Below are 26,868 nucleotides of genomic sequence, written 5' to 3' on the forward strand. Positions count from 1 at the left end.
GCTGGCTTCTTCTGGCCAGGATTTTCATCTCACTGAATTATTCGCCACACCGTGTGTGACAATCATTGGTACTTTAACTTTTAACTTTAATTAGTTTGCAGCTGAGTGAAGCGACAAGGATGAATATCAGCACATCCGAGTCCATAGTTCTTGCCTGGAAAACAGTGGAGGGCCATCCCCGGGTTGGGGATCCTGCCCCAGGTGGAGGAGTTAAAAGTACCTAGGGTCTTGTTCAGGAGTGAGGGAAGAGTGGTCTATCGTGGTGAAAAAAAGAGCTAAATTTACTGGTCGATCTACATTCCTATCATTACCTATGATCATGAGCTTTGGGTTATTACCAAAAGGACAAGATCCTGGGTACAATTGGGCGAAATGAGTTTCCTTCGTCAGGTGGCTGGGCTCTCCCATAAGAGATAGGGTGAGATGCTCTGTCATTCAGGAGGAGGTAGCTCAAGAGTAAAGCCGATACCAAGTAAAATTTTGGCTGGTATCGGCAATACCGATACTTTGTGTCTGGTAACATTTTTAAATAAAGTATTTTAATTTTTGCTGCTTCAGCACTTTAGTCATATTTTTTGCGCTTAAGAAACTTCTCCATGACTTTAGCTCTAGACTTTATCTGTTTGAGTTTGTCATTACTGCCACAAGTGGTGGGAAAGTGTATTACAACTGAGTACCGCTGCGGCCCATACGGACCACTGCTGAGAAATATTTTTTGGCGGATCTCTAAGGGGTCTTACGGTTAAGAAACAGTGATTTAGACAGGATCTCGATGATTTAATGCCATCTCCGGGTTGGGGAGGAGATCTTGCCCCAAGTGGAGGCGTTCAAGTACCTCGGAGTCTTGTTCACAAGTGAGGGAAGAGCGGATCGTGAGATCGACAGGCGGATCGGTGCGGTGTCTTCAGTAATGTATCGATCCGTTGTGGTGAAGAAGGAGCTGAGCCGGAAGGCAAAGCTCTCAATTTACCGGTCGATCTACGTTCCCATCCTCACCTATGGTCATGAGCTTTGGGTTATGACTGAAAGGACAAGATCACGGGTACAAGCGGCCAAAATTAGTTTCCTCCGCCATCCGGGGGCAGCTCAAAGTAAAGCCGCTGTTCCTCCACATCGAGAGGAGCCAGATGAGGTGGTTCTGGCATCTGGTCAGGATGCCACCCGAACGCCTCCCTAGGGAGGTGTTTCTGGCACGTCCGACCGGTAGGAGGCCACGGGGAAGATCCAGGACATGTTGGGAAGACTACCGGGGAACGCCTCGGGACGAAGTTAACCTGACTCTCGCCAGATCCTTGTAGTTTGCTGAGCTCCACACAAGGATCTGGGACTTCTCAATAGGAGATGTATTTCAGAAGGCGGGGCCTTGTAAAAAAATAATTGTATGTGATTGGATAAACCACTTGTCCGTTATCTTGAATGACGTGCTACTTCAACCACTCACATCGAAATCAACCCGTGACGCTGATGAGAGCAACGCTGGAAAATCCAAAACAGAACAGCCGACATTGGATAACGACAGAGCGTAAAGTTATATTATATTAAATTTTCGATAGATTCGACAAAACAGTTGCAATAGCGGAATCGATGTCACGACTCCTCGCTGCGTGCCGCCATTGTTTGAATCAGTCGCTTCGGCGCTACATCACATCTATGAAATCCCCCCCGGCGATCCTGATTGGTTCATTATTTTTTGCTATCTTGAAGGAGTGTGCATTGCCTTTGATCCCAGATCCTTGTGTGGAGCTCAGCGAACTACAAGGATCTGGCGAGAGTCGGGTTAGGACAAAGTGGCTGGGAAGAGGGAAGTCTGGGCTTCTCTGCTTGGGCTGCTGCCCCCGCGACCCGACCTCGGACAAGCGAAGAAGATGGATGGATGGATTTAGACAGAATCTCGATGATTTAGATACTGCTTCCTGTTAATGATAGACATCTCAATTAAGTAAAGTAACAATATTTGGATTTGAGAATCAATATTGGAGCATAAAGATCTGGTATCGAGGGCACCAATTTTTTTTTTAGTATCAATCCGCACATCACTATTGTGTTTAAACCCTTGTGTAATGTTCTTATTGTTGTTACTCAGCCAGCGTTTGTGGGTCTCATGGACTCGTTGCATTTTGTGGCTTTTAATGCTTCACAATCAAACACATTTATGTTAAAATACTGAACAGATGTTTACCTTATCCCAATAAACATCTGTTCAGTATTTTAACATAAAAGTGTTTGATTGTGAGGCATTAAAAGCCACAAAATGCAACGAGTCCATGAGACCCACAAATGCTGGCTGAGTTGCACGGAAAATTTCTCTGCCAGTTTCTGCATCCCACAGGGATTCTTCTTTTGTGTTTCTGCACCTGCGGTTCCCACACAAGGTTGCAACATTGTTTGTCAACACTGTCTGCTCTCATTTTCTCGCACATTTGACCCTGTGATGTTCTGTGTACCTACACTCTATCCTCCTCCTGTCTAGGCCTGCTGTGTGTGTGCGTGTGGTATACAGAACATCAAATTCCACAATTCTATAACTGCTGGGTTCCCTCCGGGTATTCTGGCTTCCTCCCACCTCCAAAAACATGCACCTGGGGATAGGTTGTTTGGCAACACTAAATTGGCCCTAGTGTGTGAATGTTGTCTGTGTTGGCCCTGCAATGAGGTGGCGACTTGTCCAGGGTGTACCCCACCTTCCGTCCGAATGCAGCTGAGATAGGCTCCAGCACCCCCTGCGACCCTAAAAAAAGGGACAAGCGGTAGAAAATGGATGGATATTAGCCCTGGGTCCAGTGGACTTGGACATCTTATATGTAATAGAAATGTGTATGGTGTGTGGTCATTAAATATGTATTCTGATATATGTTCTTCACAGAAAATGAGCCAAAGTCAGTGAGTCTCAGTTTGAAAATTTAATTAATTGTACCATTTTTCTTTTAATAAAAAATTAAAACGGGTCCCACAGACCCGAACACCACACAAGGGTTAATGATCACCTGTTTCTAGCGAAAGAGTAAAGCTCAAAGTAGGTCCAGCAAACATTTAGCTGCACTCCTTTGGTAAACAGCATATTTTATATTTACTTTCTTTTAGTGGTCACGCAGGAAGTTGAGGGATTTGATTTAATACATTATATATATTATAGTTGACTCTGTTAAAAAAGTCGCCAGTTCATTGTTTGCTAAACATTTCATTGTTTAAGCCTTTTTGTATGAACATCACAGAGCGTGTGAGCTCGGAAAGTAGCTTCGAGAAAAGGAGTGTCGAGTTAGTTTTGGCGCAACCTGAGATAAGCCGAGTAAACAGCGTGTCGTTTATTAAACCCAAGTTCTACAAATATGTTACATTTATATTAACGACCATAGTGATTGATTTACCCCCTTTTTTTTGAGTCTGACCCCGGAAGTGTGCGAGTGGAAGCGGGCGGTGCCGTCCTTCTGCTTCCGGTGCGTTCGATTCTCTCACCAGAAGGCAGACAAACGCTGAAGAATGGAGATGCTAACACGAAACATGACTGACAACAAGTAACAGCCTCGTCTCAAGCCTCCGGTCCCGACGTCTCCTCTCCTCCGAACAACACAAAGACCCGCGGCGTGTGCGTGTGTGTGTGTCCCCCACCCCCGTCCTTTGCATTTTGGATTTATCGCCAGCCAAGGTGAGCCCGGTGGGGTTTGTTTGCAGTCCCACACAAATCTGTAATATTTGTGTGAAAGCTAATATTTGCGTTGCTAACGCAGCTAATTTCCTTGTTGTGCTCGCTGGAGCTGTCACTGAGGGGATGTTAGCCAAGGCGTCTACCACCAGCGGGGGGATATCTCATTCAATCGTTACCCTTTGTGAACCACGTAGTCGCTTATGAAAATATGTCATAGAAATGTGTGCTCGTCGCGTATTGGCAGGTTATAAATCAATTGGCCCAGACGATATGGCGAGAGCTAATGTGGCTAACGTGTAGCTTTGCGGCAGGTTAGTCAGGTTCCCTGTTGCTAACGTAGCTAACGGTGTGTTCCTTCCACTTTAACGATGATCCCTATTTTACAGTGGTTCATTTAAACATTTCAGTTCAGTTTATTTCGAACCTGCATATGATACAATGTAATGCATCACCCAATTCCAGTTGGTTCATTACAGCACGTCCGAAAAGGAGTAGGAAGAATCAGAGCTCATTTAATCCTACCCCTTTTCATACCATAGCAATTGTATCCAATTTCCTTGTTCTCTGTAACAGAACAGTGAACAAATAAATAATATACCATAGTAAGCATACAAATATTAAATACATAAATAATCTTTGTCTCAATAAAAAAAAGGGTTGAAGATTTAATTTTTCGTTTTCATCTCCTTCATTGATGTGCATCTTTGATCGATAGACAATTAAACCTTAGAAACTAAACACACATTTACACACCAATGCCTGTGAAGGAGCAGGATGAAGAAAAATCTTATATTTTCCTGCCCTCTTCAACATAACACATAGTCTTGTTCAATAGATATCATACAAACCAAACAAATATGTCCAAATAATAAACAAAAAACACAACAAGTGCAAAACTTCATGAAGTACAAACCAAACAAAAAAAGTAATATACACCTCACAGGATGATACAAAACCAGACAAAAAATAAGTAAAATAATAAATATTAAGCAAAATGTAAACACTTATGGCTGTCCATATGATTTTATTGTTCTGTCTTTATATATTTTTTCAATTGGAATATATTTTTACAGTCTTTTATCTTGTTATAAAGATAATTCCATAGTTTAACACCCACCACTATACACATTTGTTTTAAAGTTGTCCTTGAATACTGATGTATATAAATGATATACCATAGTAAGCATACAAATATTAAATACATAAATAATCTTTGTCTCAATAAAAAAAGGGTTGAAGATTTCATTTTTCATTTTCATTTTCATCTCCTTCATTGATGTGCATCTTTGATCGATAGACAATTAAACCTCAGAAAATAAACACACATTTACACACCAATGCCTGTGAGGGAGCAGGATGAAGAAAAATCTTATATTTTCCTGCCCCCTTCAACATAACACATAGTCTTGTTCAATAGATATCATACAAACCAAACAAATATGTCCAAATAATAAACAAAAAACACAACAAGTGCAAAACTTCATGAAGTACAAACCAAACAAAAAAAGTAATATACACCTCACAGGATGATACAAAACCAGACAAAAAATAAGTAAAATAATAAATATTAAGCAAAATGTAAACACTTATGGCTGTCCATATGATTTTATTGTTCTGTCTTTATATATTTTTTCAATTGGAATATATTTTTACAGTCTTTTATCTCGTTGTAAAGATAATTCCATAGTTTAACCCCCACCACTATACACATTTGTTTTGAAGTTGTCCTTGAATACTGATGTATATAAATGATATACCATAGTAAGCATACAAATATTAAATACATAAATAATCTTTGTCTCAATAAAAAAAGGGTTGAAGATTTCATTTTTCATTTTCATTTTCATCTCCTTCATTGATGTGCATCTTTGATCGATAGACAATTAAACCTCAGAAAATAAACACACATTTACACACCAATGCCTGTGAGGGAGCAGGATGAAGAAAAATCTTATATTTTCCTGCCCCTTTCAACATAATACATAGTCTTGTTCAATGGATATCATACAAACCAAACAAATATATCCAAATAATAAACAAAAAACACAAGTGCAGAACTTCATGAAGTACAAACTGAACAAAAGAAGTAATATACACCTCATGGGATGATACAAAACCAGACAAAAAATAAGTAAAATAATAAATATAAAGCAAAATGTAAACACTTATGGCTGTCCATATGATCTTATTCTTCTGTCTTTATATCTTTTTTTCAATTGGAATATATTTTTACAGTCTTTTATCTCGTTGTAAAGAGAATTCCATAGTTTAACCCCCACCACTGATATACACATTTGTTTTAAGTTGTCCTTGAATACTGATGTATATAAATAATATACCATAGTAAGCATACAAATATTAAATACATATATAATCTTTGTCTCAATTATGAAAAGGGTTGAAGATTTCATTTTTCATTTTCATTTTCATCTTCTTCATCGATAGACAATTAAACCTCAGAAACTAAACACACATTTACACACCAATGCCTGTGAAGGAGCAGGATGAAGAAAAATCTTATATTTTCCTGCCCCCTTCAACATAATACATAGTCTTGTTCAATGGATATCATACAAACCAAACAAATATATCCAAATAATAAACAAAAAACACAACAAGTGCAAATCTTTATGAAGTACAAAAGAAGTACCGTAATATACACCTCACGGGATGATACAAAACAAATACAAAACCAGACAAAAAATAAGTAAAATAATAAATATAAAGCAAAATGTAAACACTTATGGCTGTCCATATGATCTTATTGTTCTGTCTTTATATATATTTTTCAATTGGAATATATTTTTCAATCAATCAATCAATCTTTATTTATATAGCCCTAAATCACAAGTGTCTCAAAGGGCTGCACAAGCCACAACGACATCCTCGGTACAAAGCCCACATTACATTACATTACAGTCTTTTATCTCGTTGTAAAGAGAATTCCATAGTTTACCCTCATTAACCCTCACCACTGATATACACATTTGTTTTATAGTTGTCCTTGAATACTGATGTTTGAAATTACCTTTTCTTCTACGCTCTTCATTCTCAGAAGTGATGACAGACATTTTTTGTAAATTTGCTGGTAATGTTTTACTTTTAGCCTTAAACATAACACATAATGTCTGTAACTTTACTAGCTCCTGTAGTTTCAATAAACCAGAATTAATAAATAATATGTTAGTGTGTTCTAAGTAATCTACTTTATGTTTATCATAATTCTTGTTCTTTGTACTTTGTACCGTATTTTTCGGTCTATAAGTCGCAGTTTTTTTCATAGTTGCGAGGTGCGACTTATACTCAGGAGCGATTTATGTGTGAAATTATTCACACATTACCGTAAAAAATCAAATAATATTATTTAGCTCATTCACGTAAGAGATTAGACCTATAAGATTTCATGGGATTTAGCGATTAGGAGTGACAGATTGTTTGGTAAACGTATAGCATGTTCTATATGTTATAGTTATTTGAATGACTCTTACCATAATATGTTACGTTAACATACCAGGCACGTTCTCAGTTGGTTATTTATGCGTCATATAACGTACACTTATTCAGCCTGTTGTTCACTATTCTTTATTTATTTTAAATTGCCTTTCAAATGTCTATTCTTGGTGTTGGGTTTTATCAAATAAATTTCCCCAAAAGATGCGACTTATACTCCAGTACGACTTATATATGTTTTTTTCCTTCTTTATTATGCATTTTCGGCCGGTGCGACTTATACTCCGAGAAATATGGTAGTTTGAACGGTCTCTTAAACTGAATCATATTGGTGCTTATTTTTATTTATTTGGTTAATCCGTTTCATAATTGAATTCCACATACTGATATACTAAATGTTTTTAAGTGTTGAACGCGCATACAAATGTTTTAAACTAGATTTTCCTCTAAGGTTATATTTCTCCTCTTTTGTTGAGAAGAATTGTTGTACATTCTTGGGTAGCAGGTGTATAGTTTGCTTTATACATCATTTTAGCTGTTTGCAAATGCACCAAATCGGTGAATTTCAATAATTGTGATTTAACAAACATTGTCTTGCATCTTTGTTTTGGACCACTTTCATGTATAATTCTTGTTCTGTGTACTTTGTGAACACTTGTAGTTTGAACCGCTTCTTAAACTGAATGATATTAGTGCTTTTTTTTTTTAATTTCTTTGGTTAATCCGTTTCATAATTGTATTCCACATACTGATACACTAAAGGTTGTAAGTGTTGTACGCGCATACAAATGTTTTAAACTAGATTTTCCTCTAAGGTTATATTTCTCCTCTTTTGTTGAGAAGAATGTTGTACATTCTTGGATAGCAGGTTATAGTTTGCTTTATACATAATTTTAGCTGTTTGCAAATGCACCAAATCGTTGAATTTCAATAATTGTGATTTAACAAACATTGTCTTGCATCTTTGTTTTGGACCACCTTTATGTATAATTCTTGTTCTGTGTACTTTTTGAACACTTGTAGTTTGAACCGCTTCTTAAACTGAATCATATTAGTGCTTTGTTTGATTTCTTTGGTTAATCCATTTCATAATTTAATTCCACACACTGGTATACTAAAGGTTTTAAGTGTTGTATGCGCATACAAATGTTTTAAATTTGATTTTCCCCTAAGGTTATATTTCTCCTCTTTTGTTGAGAAGAATTGTTGTACATTCTTGGGTAGCAGGTGTATAGTTTGCTTTGGACATAATTTTAGCTGTTTGCAAATGCACCAAATCGTTAAATTTCAATAATTGTGATTTAATAAACAGTGTCTTGCATCGTCGTATTATTTTACTGCTCAATTGAGGACAAATAGTCGCTGCTTCAAACAAAGCGCATCATCTCACTGAAGTGGTCTCTGTTTGTCTGTGCATAGACGCAAAGATGAAATATTGAATCTTTTTATTCTGTCATCAATGCCAAGGCCTCGCATCAGCATGTTTGCTTTTGCTAGTGTTGTTGGACTTGTTTGGTTCGCTTAGAAATGATAAAGGGCTCACTCTCCAGTCACTTTGCTCATTTATATTTATCTGTAATTGAAGCTATCGTCTCCATGCAGATTGTTACAAGCTGATCTGCCACATAGTTTACAACTAACCCCTGATTTTCACAGGATGCAGAACGGCAGCGTAACGTAGCCGCCACGGAACGGCACCGCCATCTGCCGTTGGACAATCCCCACCGCCGTTCTTTTGTGAAATAGTGCAGACTTTTACGTGGCGAATCCGCGCGTGATCAGGTGATAAAGTAAACATCGCGGAACGACTCGAGCTTTGCCGTCCATCAATACCCACAGACGGGCGCTTTAAGTGATGGCATTGACTTGACTCGTGGAAAAGACCGTTTTGCCTTGCAGAACGACAACTTTCATTACTTTTGTAGTATGCAACAACACAACAGTAACACCATCCCTGGTGAGCGTTGTGTAAACACACACACAAATACATACATTTCATTCAACTCCTACAAACCACTCCCCTGCTTCTCCGGCCCGTATCAGCTGGTATTTGACACAGTTCCCCATATAGCTGCTTGGGATTTGCCTGTGTATGCTTCTTAAATGTAGGACCTCCAGAATCAGCACGCCCTCATCCATTCGTGTCAAAAAGGTGAAATTACATCTGAAAACTAGAGATGTCCGATAATGGCTTTTTTGCCGATATTCCGATATTGTCCAACTCTTAATTACTGATTCCGATATCAACTGATACCGATATATACAGTCGTGGAATTAACACATTATTATGCCTAATTTTGTTGTGATGCCTCGCTGGATGCGTTAAACAATGTAACAAGGTTTTCCAAAATAAATCTACTCAAGTTATGGAAAAAAATGCCAACATGGCACTGCCATATTTATTATTGAAGTCACAAAGTGCATTATTTTTTTTAACATGCCTCAAAACAGCAGCTTGGAATTTGGGACATGCTCTCCCTGAGAGAGCATGAGGAGGTTGAGATGGGCGGGGTTGAGGTAGTGGGTAGTGGGGGGTGTATATTGTAGCGTCCCGGAAGAGTTAGTGCTGCAAGGGGTTCTGGGTATTTGTTCTGTTGTGTTTATGTTGTGTTACGGTGCGGATGTTCTCCCGAAATGTGTTTGTCATTCTTGTTTGGTGTGGGTTAACAGTTTGTAACAGTGTTAAAGTTGTTTATACGGCCACCCTCAGTGTGACCTGTATGGCTGTTGACCAAGTATGCATTGCATTCACTTGTGTGTGTGAAAAGCCGTAGATATTATGTTACTGGCCGGCACGCAAAAGCAGTGCCTTTAAGGTTTATTGGCGCTCTGTACTTTTCCCTACGTCCGTGTACACAGCAGCGTTTTAAAAAGTCATAAATGTTACTTTTTGAAACCGATACCGATAATTTTGATACCGATAATTTCTGATATTACATTTTAAAGCATTTATCGGCCGATAATATCGGACATCTTTACTGAAAACCTTTTAAAAGCAGACTTCATGTCCGTCTGCACCCATTAGGCCTTTTCAAAGTGTAAAAATGATCCGCCTTGAAGACAGACTATTTTATTTTGAAAGTAAAACAAATAATTGATTTTGTGTGCGTGACTTCTTGTCCAACACAAGCAGATTTTAGCGAAATTGAATGGATCTGTTGCGGCGACAGGCAAATCTAGAAGCTCTGGGTATATTTAGCGCAGGGATGCCGAATGTCACCGCCATGACGATGCAGTTCTGTGGGTGGTGGAAACAGACACTTTGACTTCAATCAATCAATCAATGTTTATTTATATAGCCCTAAATCACAAGTGTCTCAAAGGGCTGCACAAGCCACAACGACATCCTCGGTACAAAGCCCACATAAGGGCAAGGAAAAACTCAGTCCAGTGGGACGTCGATGTGAATGACTATGAGAAACCTTGGAGAGGACCCCCCCCCCCCACCCTCTAGGGGAGACCGAATGCAATGGATGTTGAGTGGGTCTGACATAATATTGTGAGAGTCCAGTTCATAGTGACTTGAATAAAAACTGAAAGAGTACGCCGCCGTGGCAACAACGTGCCATTTCGCATCCAGTGGAAATCCTGGGTTAGTGTTATGCATGCAATTTTCGCTCACCTTCAGATCATCTTCCTTCCAGTATAGTCACAGTGTATACGTTACCATGCACTACATTAGTCTGATATTGCAAATAATTTGGCTAATAATAAGTATTCTACAACCCATGAAAACACCTCAATCTGATTGTTTGGCTTTTGAAAAGTCGGATTAACACACCTAGACTTCGTATTTTTTCTAAATCAGTTTTTTTTTCAGCCGACTGTTTAGACTCCAGTATAAAAGCGCAAATGTGTGTTTAAAAAAATTAACATTTTGAAGAGCATCGAGGGGAGAAAAAAGAAGAAACAGAATTATTTAAAAAGGTAGCTAAGGCTTCATTCGGACTCCCGAACAAATATTGTACATAAACTTCTTTACGCTGCATTTGTGCACTACAAACTGTTTATCAATAACTCCCAATTCACACAACTGGCAAACTTGTACAGAACAATCGCAACCCTCATCTGAAGCGCTATTGGGGCACAAACGGTCACTTCCTTCCAATTTAAAACTCCTTCCAGTAATCCACATAGTTTATAGATTGAATTTTGAGACATTTAAAGGTTTTCTTTCCATTCTCCGTCCCAAAATTCCAACTCTTTTGCACCAGTCTTTACTTTGTACCCACAATCCAATCCAATCCAATCCACTTTATTTATATAGCACATTTAAACAACAAAAATGTTTCCAAAGTGCTGCACAACAATATTAAAAACAATATTCAAATATTATCCTTAGCTCCACCAATGACTGAATAAAAACAAAAAATAAATAAATATAAAAACAATATAAAAATAAATATGATTAAAAACTATTTTAAAGGGTAAAACCAATTAAAACAGTAAATAGAAATCAAAATGTATTTAAAAAAAACACAGAGGACAGCAGAGGACCACACAACTCACGTAGTGTTAAAAGCCAAAGAATATTCAGGACCTTCTTGGTACTAGTGTCAGGTTTGTGGCGCAATCTAAGATAATAATAAGATAAGGTGATAATCTTGCTCCTGTCTGCTTTTTAACATCAGCATAGCTAATAGAGACCTAATATTTCTAATCTGTGCCAATATTACAACAGACATCAGGTACAACAAGAACTTGGCTGTGAACTCGTCCATGTCTGCGATCATTAAAGAGCGATTTGTGAGGATGCCTTGTTTAGGTGTGACGTCATAGGTCAACGGGAAAAGCAATACATTTATCCGCGCTAAAAGGAAATAAGCGACCCCCAGTGTGTGGGAGGTGCATGGCGTATGACCTAGTCCCATTAGAGATACAGAGAGAGAGTACATTGACACTGGGACTTCACATGTAGGTGTGAAAATACAAAACACTAACTATTTGAAAAATCTGACTAATTTAGTGCACGGAAACATAGTCAATGTTACAGTGGCTCGCTTGTCACAGCAAGAGTCGGCACTATTAGCAGGCCCCCTTCTCAGGCTGCTCTTTCCACTGAAGGTTACATCACTCCACTCAAATCCTTTATTTCTCCAATAGAATTAAAAGTTGCTAACAGATTTGTTGGCTTAATACCTTCAGGAGCATCTATGTTCCTCGGCTCTGTTTGTGATCAGCATCAAGTACATTTTAGATGTTCTGATTTCAGTTCATTGGAAGCCGCTTTTCTTGACATCATCCCCCCCGTGGCTGACTGACGTTCACTCAAGCAGTTTGACAACAGGCGATAATATTGTCGACTTTGTTTTCCATTATTTGTGCATTTTTAAAATTAAATGTTTTTGTATGATATTGTAGCAACAGAGTACAGGCATCCCTCATTTATCAAGGTTAATTGGTACCAGACATGACATGTAAATAAATTTTCGTTTCCCTTCAAAGTACTTGACTCGGTGCCGAGTCTGCAACCTGACGTGACGTCACATGCAACAAACGTGTCAAAATATTGAACTATTTTACATGGATCAGTACCCAGTAGTACAGACAGAATTCCGTTGATACTTGGGATGTAACAATATAAACATTTCATCTATCAGATATCGTGACCAAAATTAGCACTTGTTATCATTATGGCGGTATTTTTGAGTGATCTCAAAAAGTACTTTTACACACTGTTTATTTATTTATTTATTTATTTTTTAAACTAAAATGAATGTACACACTGTTAGAAAACCCACTATTTTGCATGTTTTGTGTTTCTTATGCTTCACATCTAGTGTTTTAGTCTCATTATTTTCTGTTTTCATGGCTAAGGGTCCATTGTTTTAAATATTGGTTTGTACTGTAGTAATTTAAGATTTCAATCAATCAATCAATCAATGTTTATTTATATAGCCCTAAATCACAAGTGTCTCAAAGGGCTGCACAAGCCACAACGACATCCTCAGTACAGAGCCCACCCACATAAGGGTAAGGAAGATTTCAGCTACCAAGTCAAAAAGGAAAATAAATGTAAACACAACCATGGAAAAAAATCAACGCAAACAACATTCTAAACTCAAATTGAATACTTAACAATAACTTTGTAAACTTGAGGTGCAAAAATAAGAAATACGTGAGAAATGTTTAATAAACTGTAACAAAATAAAGCAAAGTGTAATAATGTTAACAGAGGAACATGAAAAGAACGATTTTCTGCAGGTTAAGTGCCGGTTGTACTAAATAGTGAGAGCGGTTAAGGATGTGGAGTATTACTGTTTACAAGTGCCTTGGTCTGACTACGGTCTGTTTAAAAAACAAAACTCCCATACTGTCGAGGTGACTTTTCCTGTTTAATTGACAATTTCTTTACTCTCTGCAGCACTCATTTTTACTTTCTCTTTTCACTCCATGCAAAGAATCCACCGCGAGACAACACGACGGCGCAACTGTTACCTGATTGGCTGTTAGAATGTCACTCCCACTGATCAATGATCACTTCCTGCGTTGCTCGTTTAGAGAGTGCCTTTGTTAATGCAACCAACCTTGCTTTGCCACTTCCTGTTTCTTCTGATAAAAATAAATATATTGAACGTTTTATTGAACGCATTTTTTATTGATACTGATTACGCGTCTTTTACGATTATATATTGATTTTGTTTTATTGCCCAGCCCTATGAAGCATACACCTATTCAGTGGCTCTAATTTAACCATTGGCTTTTAAATTCAGCTTGAAATATTTTTACGTATGTACTGACTGAATGACTACTTCATATCCATTTTTTATGAAAACAAAAGACAGAAGATAGCAGCAGTAAAAAAACACATTCAATGCTATCTAGCATCCTCTAAGAAAATACATGTACAATATAGAGCAACATGTTGTCTCTGCATTTAACCATACTTTTGAGGACCTGTCTGGGAATATCTAGCTTGTTATTCAGCATCTTGGTCAGTGAAGCTTTCCTGTGTGGGCGACCCAGAGGGCAATGTGGGCGAAGTGTCCAGCAGCAATGGGTATAGATGAAGCAGGATTCGAACTGGGAACCCTCTGGTTACTGGACAACCTGTTGTGCCTCCTGGGCCAAGCTGTGCATTGTTATAAGAGAATGCCCTCTGCCCGTCAGGCGCAGAGAAGAGCAAACGGCCGAAACGAAGGCACATCAAAAGATACCGGTCTGGCGGTATTGTCTCAAATATATATCATTTTCTAAAATATACCGGTGTTAACTGTAAAACTGGTATACCGCCAAGCCCCATATCGTCCCCCTTCAAATCCTCTTGTGTAGTGTGACATATGGCTAAAAAAAAGCCTAACCTTGCGTAGCAGTGATGCAGCAAAGGTAGTCCTTGTCCTGTGTTGATGCGATTCAACCATGAGGCATTTGCCCACCTTTGCAAAAATGCCTTTTTTGTTTACAATTAAAATCGTGTAAGAAATCACCAGTTCCAAGAACACTTAATCCCTCCCAACTAGTTACCATTGTTTATTAGCAACAAATCAATCAATGTTTATTTATATAGCCCTAAATCACAAAAGTCTCAAAGGGCTGTACAAGCCACAACGACATCCTCGGTACAGAGCCCACATAAGGGATGTGGATGACTATGAGAAACCGTATATGTGGGTAACCCCCCCTCTCTAGGGGAGACCGAAAGCAATGGATGTCGAGTGACATAATATTGTGAAAGAACAGTCCTTAGTGGATCTAACATAGTAGTGAGAGTCCAGTCCATAGTGGGGCCAGCAGGAGACCTGCAGGAGACCATCCCGAGCTGAGACGTGTCGGCAGCGCAGAGATGTCCCCAACCGATGCACAGGCGAGCGGTCCACCCCGGGTCCCAACTCTGGACAGCCAGTACTTCATCCATGGTCACCGGAACCGGAATAACCCGGCGAGGAGGCAGAGGAGAAAAGAAAAGAAACAGCAGATCAACTGGTCTAAAAAGGGGGGTCTACTTAAAGGCTAGAGTATACAAATGAGTTTTAAGATGGGACTTAAATGCTTCTACTGAGGTAGCATTTCTAACTGTTACCGGGAGGGCATTCCATAGTACTGGAGCCCGAATGGAAAACGCTCTGTAGCCCGCAGACTTTTAATGGGCTCTGGGAATCACTAATAAGCCGGAGTTCTTTGAACGCAGATTCCTTGCCGGGACATATGGTACAATACAATCGGCAAGATAGGATGGAGCTAGACCGTGTAGTATTTTATACGTAAGTAGTAAAACTTTAAAGTCGCATCTTAAGTGCACAGGAAGCCAGTGCAGGTGAGCCAGTATAGGCCTAATATGATCAAACTTTCTTGTTCTTGTCAAGAGTCTAGCAGCCGCATTTTGTACCAACTGTAATCTTTTAATGCTAGACATTGGGAGACCCGAAAATAATACGTTACAGTAATCGAGACGAGACGTAACGAACGCATGAATAATAATCTCAGCGTCGCTAGTGGACAAAATGGAACGAATTTTAGCGATATTACGGAGATGAAAGAAGGCCGTTTTAGTAACACTCTTAATGTGTGACTCAAACGAGAGAGTTGGGTCGAAGATAATACCCAGATTCTTTACCGAGTCGCTTTGTGTAATTGTTTGGTTGTCAAATGTTAAGGTGGTATTATTAAATAGGTGTCGGTGTTGAGCAGGACCGATAATCAGCATTTCCGTTTTCTTAGTGTTGAGAGTAGAGGATGAATAACCGCTTTTTTGAATGCTAGTGGAACAGTGCCAGAGGAAGCTAACAGGCTAAAACATGACACGTGTAATGGTTTCGCACCAGAAAACACTGCGCTTTATGAAGAACTTTGAAGTGAAGTGAATTATATTTATATAGCGCTTTTCTCTAGTGACTCAAAGTGCTTTACATAGTGAAACCCAATATCTAAGTTACATTTAAACCAGTGTGGGTGGCACTGGGAGCAGGTGGGTAAAGTGTCTTGCCCAAGGACACAACGGCAGTGACTAGGATGGCGGAAGCGGGAATCGAACCTGCAACCCTCAAGTTGCTGGCACGGCTGCTCTACCAACCGAGCTATGTCGGAAGGACTCATGACGGTACCTCAAGGGACAGCATAGTGACTACAGTACTCAGAAGCATAAACCATAGCTGGAGCCACAACAGAGGGATACAAGAGCTGCATGTTGCAGACCCCTGTTAGATGGAAGTTCCTTACAGCAGAAAGAAAGCAGGTATTGAAAGGAAATGACCAAGAGTTAGAGAGAGGACCTTTCAAAAATGTCTCTCTCCAGCCACTTGCCTGTTGCATCTGTTTGAATAAAATCTTGTCATTTTCAATCAGCTTTGTACTGTTGTATGATGTACAGGTAAAAGCCAGTAAATTAGAATATTTTGAAAAACTTGATTTATTTCAGTAATTGCATTCAAAAGGTGTAACTTGTACATTATATTTATTCATTGCACACAGACTGATGCATTCAAATGTTTATTTCATTTAATTTTGATGATTTGAAGTGGCAACAAATGAAAATCCAAAATTCCGTGTGTCACAAAATTAGAATATTACTTAAGGCTAATACAAAAAAGGGATTTTTAGAAATGTTGGCCAACTGAAAAGTATGAAAATGAAAAATATGAGCATGTACAATACTCAATACTTGGTTGGAGCTCCTTTTGCCTCAATTACTGCGTTAATGCGGCGTGGCATGGAGTCGATGAGTTTCTGGCACTGCTCAGGTGTTATGAGAGCCCAGGTTGCTCTGATAGTGGCCTTCAACTCTTCTGCGTTTTTGGGTCTGGCATTCTGCATCTTCCTTTTCACAATACCCCACAGATTTTCTATGGGGCTAAGGTCAGAGGAGTTGGCGGGCCAATTTAGAACAGAAATACCATGGTCCGTAAACCAGGCACGGGTAGATTTTGCGCTGTGTGCAGGCGCCAAGTCCTGTTGGAACTTGAAATCTCCATCTCCATAGAGCAGGTCAGCAGCAGGAAGCATGAAGTGCTCTAAAACTTGCTGGTAGACGGCTGCGTTGACCCTGGATCTCAGGAAACAGAGTGGACCGACACCAGCAGATGACATGGCACCCCAAACCATCACCCAACCATGCAAATTTTGCATTTCCTTTGGAAATCGAGGTCCCAGAGTCTGGAGGAAGACAGGAGAGGCACAGGATCCACGTTGCCTGAAGTCTAGTGTAAAGTTTCCACCATCAGTGATGGTTTGGGGTGCCATGTCATCTGCTGGTGTCGGTCCACTCTGTTTCCTGAGATCCAGGGTCAACGCAGCCGTCTACCAGCAAGTTTTAGAGCACTTCATGCTTCCTGCTGCTGACCTGCTCTATGGAGATGGAGATTTCAAGTTCCAACAGGACTTGGCGCCTGCACACAGCGCAAAATCTACCCGTGCCTGGTTTACGGACCATGGTATTTCTGTTCTAAATTGGCCCGCCAACTCCCCCGACCTTAGCCCCATAGAAAATCTGTGGGGTATTGTGAAAAGGAAGATGCAGAATGCCAGACCCAAAAACGCAGAAGAGTTGAAGGCCACTATCAGAGCAACCTGGGCTCTCATAACACCTGAGCAGTGCCAGAAACTCATCGACTCCATGCCACACCGCATTAACGCAGTAATTGAGGCAAAAGGAGCTCCAACCAAGTATTGAGTATTGTACATGCTCATATTTTTCATTTTCATACTTTTCAGTTGGCCAACATTTCTAAAAATCCCTTTTTTGTATTAGCCTTAAGTAATATTCTAATTTTGTGACACACGGAATTTTGGATTTTCATTTGTTGCCACTTCAAATCATCAAAATTAAATGAAATAAACATTTGAATGCATCAGTCTGTGTGCAATGAATAAATATAATGTACAAGTTACACCTTTTGAATGCAATTACTGAAATAAATCAAGTTTTTCAAAATATTCTAATTTACTGGCTTTTACCTGTATATGTGTCAGTGAGTGCTCTATGGCTTGCACGCCATGCTTCCAGCTCACTCATCTGGGAGTGGCCTGGCTAGGCAATGAGCCCAGTGTTTTCTGATCACTGAAGACTGTCTACCTTTTTAAAAGGACACAGTGCTTCTATTGTCTGTTGTCATGGTGTACCAGTGTCAGTGCCATTCTTTCCAGCAGCTTGGTATTACTTAATGTTTAGTAAACTTGTACACCATAAAGTCCCATGTATAAATGATGCTATATTCACGTATGCCAGACATGTCTGGACATGTACAAATACACTGCAGCTGCAACTATGCAATATGACTACTTGGCTAGTAATACAAAGGACAAGTTCTGCCTCTTTTATTCTCATTTATACATAGGTTATGCTGGTTTATTTTGTACAGATATACCTACATTATGTTGTTTTGTGCTTGGCAGCCGTTGTTGTTCTTTAGTGAACATTTTGGCAGTAGTAAACCTATAAATTCCAGTGTTCAGCATTTGAATCCAGACAGACTTCAGACAAACTCATTAAACATTTATTAGTGGTCAGACTCATAAGTGTCAAGTCTTTTAGCATTGGGGTGTTTGGAGTTCAGTTGGGGCGTGACCATGGGCGTTGTCAATATTACATTATCATATTTGCATAATCGGCGCTAATGCATATATTTTCTTTAAAAAGGCTGAATTAAAAAAGTACCGTATTTTCCGCACCATAAGTCGCCCTGGGTTATAAGCCGCGCCTTCAATGAACGGCATATTTCAAAACTTTGTCCACCTATAAGCCGCCCCGTGTTATAAGCCGCATCTAACTGCGCTAAAGGGAATGTCAAAAAAACAGTCAGATAGGTCAGTGAAACTTTAATAATATATTAAAAACCAGCGTTCTAACAACTCTGTTCACTCCCAAAATGTACGGTAATGTGCAAATGTGCAATCAATAAGCATCAATAACTTAATGTTGCTCGAACGTTAATGTCACAACACACAAAATAAACATAACGCTCACTTTCTGAAGTTATTCTTCATTCATAAATCCCTTGAATTCTTCTCCTTCGGTGTCCGAATTAAAAAGTTGGGCGAATACGGGATCCAAAATGGCCGACTCCGTCTCGTCGCAGTTCTGTGAATCCTGCCTTCCGGAAAGCTCGGACCACAGTTGTGACCGAAATATCCGCCCAGGCATTTACGATCCACTGGCAGATGTTGGCGTATGTCGTCCGGCGCTGTCTCCCTGTCTTAGTGAAGGTGTGTTCGCCTTCGGTCATCCATTGTTCCCACGCCGTTCGCAGTCGTGCTTTAAATGCCCTGTTGACACCAATATCGAGCGGTTGGAGTTCTTTGGTTAAATATTGCCTTAAGTTTAAATTCTGCGTTATACGCGTGTCGCTTAGTAGGAGCCATTTTGTGGTCTTTACAGATGTAAACACACAAATGAAATGAAACGCAATATCCGGGGGCTTCTTCTTCTATGGGGGCGGGTGGTTGCTTACAGTAGAAGAAGAAGCGCTTCCTCTTCTATGGGGGCGGGTGCTTACCTTGGCGGTTGCTTACCATAGAAGAAGAAGCGCTTCCTCTTCTACGGGGAAAAAAGATGGCGGCTGTTTACCGTAGTTGCGAGACCGAAACTTTATGAAAATAAATATTTATATTAATCCATATATAAGGCGCACCGGGTTATAAGCCGCACTGTCAGCTTTTGTGAAAATTTGTGGTTTTTAGGTGCGGCTTATAGTGCGGAAAATACGGTATGAAAAATAATGCATACATTTAAAAGCAAATCTCTGTAATTAGTATTAACATATATTTTTTTATATTGTTTTGCTAAAAATTTTTTAGAGCTTATAGGTCTTTTTTCCACCAAAACTTAAGGAACTTTCAAGTTCCTGAAATTTTTAGTTCCTGGATCTAAAGGTTTGTGTAGAATGTTTTTTGTGTTTCCACCGCATTTCACAGTTTAGGTAGTTTATACAAATAAGGCTGATGACATATGGATGAGTGGTACAGTATATTTCTACACTGATGCCATGTGTGCGACTTTAGTTGAGACAAATAACTACACAAATGGCGTGTCACTGACTACTTTTATAGCATGTAACAAAGTTAATAGTGAACATTTGCTGTGATTAACCCTCATTCCACTGGTCCTTCTTTTCTCATTTCTCTTCAAACTATGAGATCGGAGTCCCAGTGAGCAGTTTGCCCCGTAGATTCGTAGTCCGGCTGAATACTTTATATTTCCTGTAAATACGTTTTAAAGACTCCATTCGTGTTGTAGCTTTGCGTATTAAAAATTCAACGACAACATGAATCTGTATACTAATCAAAAGTTAAGTTAAAGCTAAAGTACCAACGGCTGAGCGAAAACACTGCAAGATAGTTACACTAGTGTTCCTCAGCACACAGATGTCCCACAAAAGTTATTGAAAGTTCAACGTTCCATTCCTTCGACTATATTCGTTGTCAAATATGTTGTAGTAGAAACACAAGAAAAAAGAAAAAACAAGTCATGTCGCATATTGTAATTGCTTTCGGTGGGTTTGAAAAAAAAGTTTTAGGAATGTTCAACTGTGTTTAACCCTTAAAGGTTCCTGGGAAACTTCTGAAAGTCCCACCTACTACTAGTAATTAAAAATAGTTCCTGAAGAACTAAATCTGCCCGTGTAGTTTTTACCCGTGTAAATGGAAAAGTTCTTGTAACACAGGCTGCACTTGTTGAGAATTTTTCAAGTTTTGAGAGACTTCTCCAATCCTTTTAGTGACTTTTTCTTTAATGAAAACAACTAGCTACAAACCTACAATCTTTTTTTCTGGTGTTATTGGAGACTGTACTCCTGTTTAAAGACTCTTTACTTGTGTCGCTCAATGTCCACGACAAATAACGAGACACACTTGCTTTGTGCTGCTGCTCCAGCTGGAATTTCTCTCCTTGAAAGAGCGCCACTGTCCTTTCAGTATTTGAACATTGCACATTTTGTAGATTGCTGTCCGCAGGTGTATCTCAGATATATGAAAGTACGTTCACATTGCAGACATGCTGCCTCGGCAGCAGGCAATCACGTCTTGTCTTGGTTACATCATCACAACATTCTGTTTTGACAGTGGTGTTATGTTGATCAAAGTCTTTTTGGTAGCCAAATTTTCGGTGCTAGTCATTGATGCACAAATAACAGGCGATATATATCAATTCACACAATATATTACTTAATTTTGTTTTCACTTAAAAACAAACAAACTCAATTTTAATGTGTGGCCACTTTTATTTTGTCTTGGTGGTGGCCAAGATCAGTTACATGGAGTGGAAACCCTGACGTTATAATTTTATTCTGCTTGACTTAATATACTGGTCACAGTTGTCCAATGACGCATTTCGCTAATACATGTAAGAATTTTTGCATTTTATTAATAGATGTTTTTGTTTTGATTTATACAAATACATTTCTAGTGGGCAGGACGGGCCAGCGCTTTTATTGTGAAGACACAAACTGTGCAGTTGGTCTTTACGCTTTTGACGGCAAGTGTTTGGGAAGAGAGACCGTGTTGAAATAAAATGTGTTTCTTGCATTCTTGCCGGTCGTTTTTTTCTTCATACTGAGCTCACACCATCTCACAAGATCCTTTAATGCCGTGTGTGTCAATCGATTGACAAATGTGACGTCTTAGTGAAGACTGATGATAGGTCATTTTTAAATCTATTTTTTTAATACCTGGCGATGGACCAACACACTCTCCGCAATCAACTTAATGGGCATCCCTGCAGTTGGCTCATGAAAGCGATTTGGTTAGCTATCATTAGACGTATAGTCTATTGTAAAAACAACAAGATTGCAAATTGTTATTTGCTTCTCTGGGACTGCTTCTGTGCCTGTGTGTGACCTACTGTATTTTTCGGAGTATAAGTCGCACCGGCCGAAAATGCATAATAAAGAAAGAAAAAAACATATAAGTCGCACTGGAGTATAAGTCGCATTTTTGGGGGAAATTTATTTGATAAAATCCAACACCAAGGATAGACATTTCAAAGGCAATTTAAAATAAATAAAGAATAGTGAACAACAGGCTGAATAAGTGTACCTTATATGAGGCATAAATAACCAACTGAGAACGTGCCTGGTATGTTAACGTAACATATTATGGTAAGAGTCATTCAAATAACTATAACATATAAAACATGCTATACGTTTACCAAACAATCTGTCACTCCTAATCGCTAAATCCCATGAAATATTATACGTCTAGTCTCTTACGTGAATGAGCTAAATAATATTATTTGATATTTTACGCTAATGTGTTAATAATTTCACACATAAGTCGCTCCTGAGTATAAGTCGCACCCCCGGCCAAATTATGAAAAAAACTGCGACTTATAGTCTGAAAAATACGGTATGTAGTAAGTAGTAATTGTGAAAAATGAGAGACATTTGAAAAAAATACTTGTGCAGGTGGTGTTGCAAAGCGACATAGAAATCCAATTTTAATTCAAATTTCAAACCTCATCCAAATGTGACAAACATTTGTTTTCACAATTGTTGTTCTGACTTCATAAATTCAAGCTGGATACAAAATGGTTGTCAGTGGATGAACAAGGCCAAAAGAATTTTAAGCCCATGTGACTTGAGAGTCACGGCCATTGTATACCTTTTTTGTATTGTCATAAAACAAGTTGCAGCTGAGAATATATATCATTAATCTTTGTGATTTCAGTAATCATTTGTGAATACAGTGTAGCCGTCTGGTGTAATCAGGCCGGTTCAGCGTGGTTTGGCCGTTGTTCTTAGGCCAGCCCGGAATTGTGTTTGACGCTTCAATCAGGAGAATCCTCTTTTTGGATTAAGGCAGTTTACTAATGATTGTTTATACGATGGGAAGAGATCCAGCACGGCAATGGTTTTTACTGTAAACCTGTTTTATAGACATGCAGTTCTGTTTCTGGTTTTATGTAATAGTAACAGTGCACGGTTGCCCTTGAGAGAGTAACTGAGCTGTCTTTGATGCTGAAGACTGTGCAGGCAACACTAAGCATGAGTCATCCGGAAGCCCACACACATGCATGCATACAGTACTTATCTGCAGCAGTTTTTCTATGCACAGGAATTACAACATCATTGTCAACCTTTTTAGTTTTTATGCTTGTTTTGTTTTAAGAATTAGTACATATGGTAATCTTCCTAATTTGCTGTTGACAAAGTGTCCTGCAACACAAAACTGCTATAGATGATTAACTAAGTGAGGGTTTGTCACTAGGTGGTAGATGATAAACATGTATGTTTTAAATTGCACAGTGGCATAACAAGTCCACATTTCCTGTTTGAGGTGTGTACCTGAGCACTTGAAGCAAACGCACTCGTATCCATCAATGTCCGTGGGAAAAGACAGCTTTTATGTAATTGTTTACATAATATTCTCCACTGACGTGGCACGTTAGGCCAAGGTTGTGGGTGGAAGAGATTCTTAGAGATGTCCTCATCACAAGATTTGACATTCCACCTCATGTTGATGCTCCTGCACTCAACGTTACAAGATTATTATCTCAACATGACCCTGACTGTAAATTTTGCTGCACTTATCTCACATTGTCCAGACAGTGATTATAGCATTGATCAAAACTGTTAATAATACTACATTTTATAGTGCAATTATTATTTTGAATAACATTTGTAAATGCTTAGGCTTTATATCTGATCCTAAAAATATGTTGAAAGTATGAATGGGCGATATTTATATTGCAATACATATTTCAGCCTCTTGCAATAACGACATGTATCACAATTGGGTTTATGCGATACAGACAATGTCAGATATAAATTATATAAATGTGGATGATGATAGCGCTTTTAATACTAGGGATGTAACAATATCAACATCTCACAGTACGATATTGTCACGTTATTTTAAAAATAAATTACTTAAAAATGCCATAGTGTGTAAAATGAAGTGGCAGGAATATTTAGGATAAACACACTTACTGTAATTGAACACAAACATAATGCTTAAATGTTTTAATTATATACATTCCTACAAGGATGTGTTTTTAAGTGCAAACAATTATGCGGGAACACCCACTGTTTCAAGCAAATATTAAAAAAGCTTAGTTGAGTGCCTGTAAAGGGGAACTGCACTTGGGGCGGTGCCACCAACTTGAGGGTTCCAGGTTCGATCCCCACTTACGCCATCCTAGTCACTGCCGTTGTGTCCTTGGGCAATACATTTTACCCACACTGGTGCCACCCACACTGGTTTAAATGTAACTTAGATATTGGGTTTCACTATGTAAAAGCGCTTTGAGTCACTAGAGAAAAGCGCTATATAAATATAATTCACTTCACTTTTTGGGGAATTTTGCCTATCTTTCACAATTATTGTGAAAGGCACGACGACAAATGTATTTTTTTTAATGCATTCTAACTCGTAAATAGGTCTGCTTAAATGGAGCCAAAGGGAGCTCCCTATTCCGCCCATAAAACCCAATAAATTAAAATCCAAAAACCGCCAACAATACTCCATTTACATTTAGTGACTCGAATATGAACCAAGAATTTGTGATGTTGTTGTTATAAACGCTAACGCAGACAAACTATTTATGCGGCCTATGTTGACATTATCGACAGGTGAGCTGCTTCCTCACCTCAGTGATCATGAAAGTTTATTCTATATCATAAATCATACCTCTCACCTTGATAGTAGAAGGATGAGGATGTACTCCAACAAGTTGGTACACTTTGACAGCCAATTTAGACTTAAAAATGTCAACAACAAAAAAACCACACGAAAAGACGCTTGGTTCTATTCCTCTATTTCACGAGGATTATGAGTCATTCTTCATCTAAACGGGAATATAATAAGATTCTACCAGTCCGCATCCAAATGACAGCAGACATTGGACAGTAAGTGATTTTCTATTATGTTTGTTGGCTCTCGTGAAGACTGCAGTGAGTAATAATCAGTGATGTTATAAAAAAAAAAAAAAGATACTGTCGTGATGCGTTTTTGAAATTTAAAATGAGCAAAATATGTGAATATTTATTGTTATTATAAATATGCCTGTTACTACATTACATATATACTTACAGCATGTACAGTATATAAAACCTGAGGGGAGGTGTTTGGATGTTTTTTTAAAGGCTTTATGGGCAGAATAGAGCGACTCTCATAGGCTCCATTGTAAGCGCACTTTTGATTTAGGATCCAAAAAGAAAAACAAATCTGTTCTTGTCTTACATAAGGATTGTGAATGATAGGCAAAATCCCCCCCAAAAAGTGCAGTTCCCTATTAAAGTGACAGTATAAACATCCAGTGTAACAATAATGTTTAGTTTCTTTTCAACTTTTACTTTCTAAAAAAAGCAGTGTCCTCTGCAGTGGACTTTTTTTGTATCAGTTTGGAAAATGCAGCACTAAGTAACTTTTCAACCTCCATAAAATATTTTCTTAACTTTTGGGATGATACATAGACTTATAACTAGTTGAATGACACCTCTGTCATGGCTTGAGAGGTATCTGTATCTCTTTACCTGGCAATAAGCAACTTTGAGGAGGGTGGCGTAAACCTTGCCACACACAAAACTGCAAGTGTGCCGACTTGCTTTACCGCATACGTCACTCCCCCCTTTTCGCATTCGTTAAAAAGACTGAAGTCAATGCAAGCGCTTATGTGCAATCACTGCTATCATGGTAGAAGCGGCAAAACAACCAAAGAAACAAAGTTTTGCCTGAGGAGACAGAAAAAGAAAAAGGAAGGCTACCCGGGTAATAGGACAGTCAAGGATCAACATTGGAGGGCTTTCACTCGCTGCTGTGAGCTCAAAAAACGAGGGATTTTCCACCGGTACTGCCTTCAGTGTATAGTGTTAACTGTTCAGCTGTTCCTCATCCTTCACTTGCAAGGACTCTGCATTGAGGACGCAGCCGTTCGCTTGTTGCTGTGAAATCTGCAGGACACTGCTAGAATGTGTTCTTAAAATGCATTATCACAATTTGACGATAGTTCTAAGAACTGTTGTCGGCCAAAATCATATCATTTGTATCGTATATTGTCACAACCGTAGTTTAATTTATCAATGGGTTAAATAAAAATATCCCTTGATGTGAATATTCTGCAAAAGTCGAAATGGACATAATAAATAAATAAATGTAGTTACTTGATATAATTGTTTGCTAAAATAACCCTTTGAATACAATTGTTTTAAATGTTGTAGTTTCACACATTGTCTGCCACACTTCTTTTATCTATTATTTCACCTTCAAAACAGCAAAACATAAGACTGTTTACTGACAATAATTTTAAGATGCTGAAACTAGATAGCAGCTGATTATAGTCTAGATTAACCAAGAAACTAACAGATCAAACCCCGTGCAGGCTGTTAATCGGAACTGCACTAGCTGACATGTCAACTCCCATATGATGGCAAAAAAAAGTCCATTCATCCATCCATTTTCTACCGCTTGTCCCTTTCGGGTTCGCAGGGGGGTGCTGGAGCCTATCTCAGCTGCATTCGGGTAAAAAGTCATATGAATTAATTGGCTTAACATGAATTGCACTTAAGCTTTCCACCTTATTCCAGGGAAGTTATCATTTGGAATGTTAACAATGAATGACTGAATTATGTCAGTAAAAAAAGAGCTCTGGTGCTGTAAGAAGGTTCATTTGTGTCTTTAAATACAAATTCTTTTTTTGACACAGAATTTATGTAACTGATTTTTTACATCAGATTATACTGACAATTTCGTTGAAAAACAATGTTCGCAAAATGTGTGTGTTTAAAAAGTCAGTGTATAAAAAAATTCAGTGCTGAAAAATTCAGTGTAGAAAAATTTGCTGCTTTAAAAAGCAAGGCCATCGGTAAATAAAGACTGAAGCATTCAATCCTGTCTTAGAACCAGCCAAT

General features: G+C 38.7%; 1 protein-coding gene across 4 annotated transcripts in view; it reads left to right on the forward strand.

Annotated features, from left to right (window-relative positions):
• The first annotated feature begins 3,360 nt into the window (after positions 1-3,360).
• csnk1g1 (casein kinase 1, gamma 1) overlaps positions 3,361-26,868 on the forward strand; it is a 65,966-nt gene continuing 42,458 nt past the window's right edge. For 2 of the 4 annotated variants that reach the window (XM_061974872.2, XM_061974874.2), the window contains exon 1: positions 3,366-3,643. The gene's annotated coding sequence lies outside the window, so the exon portion shown is untranslated. Of the gene's footprint in view, positions 3,644-26,868 lie in introns of all 4 variants that reach the window. The other 2 variants (XM_061974871.2, XM_061974875.2) reach the window with 2 other exon arrangements.

The sequence above is a fragment of the Nerophis lumbriciformis genome, linkage group LG15 (assembly GCF_033978685.3).
Source record: "Nerophis lumbriciformis linkage group LG15, RoL_Nlum_v2.1, whole genome shotgun sequence".
Lineage (NCBI taxonomy): Eukaryota > Metazoa > Chordata > Actinopteri > Syngnathiformes > Syngnathidae > Nerophis > Nerophis lumbriciformis.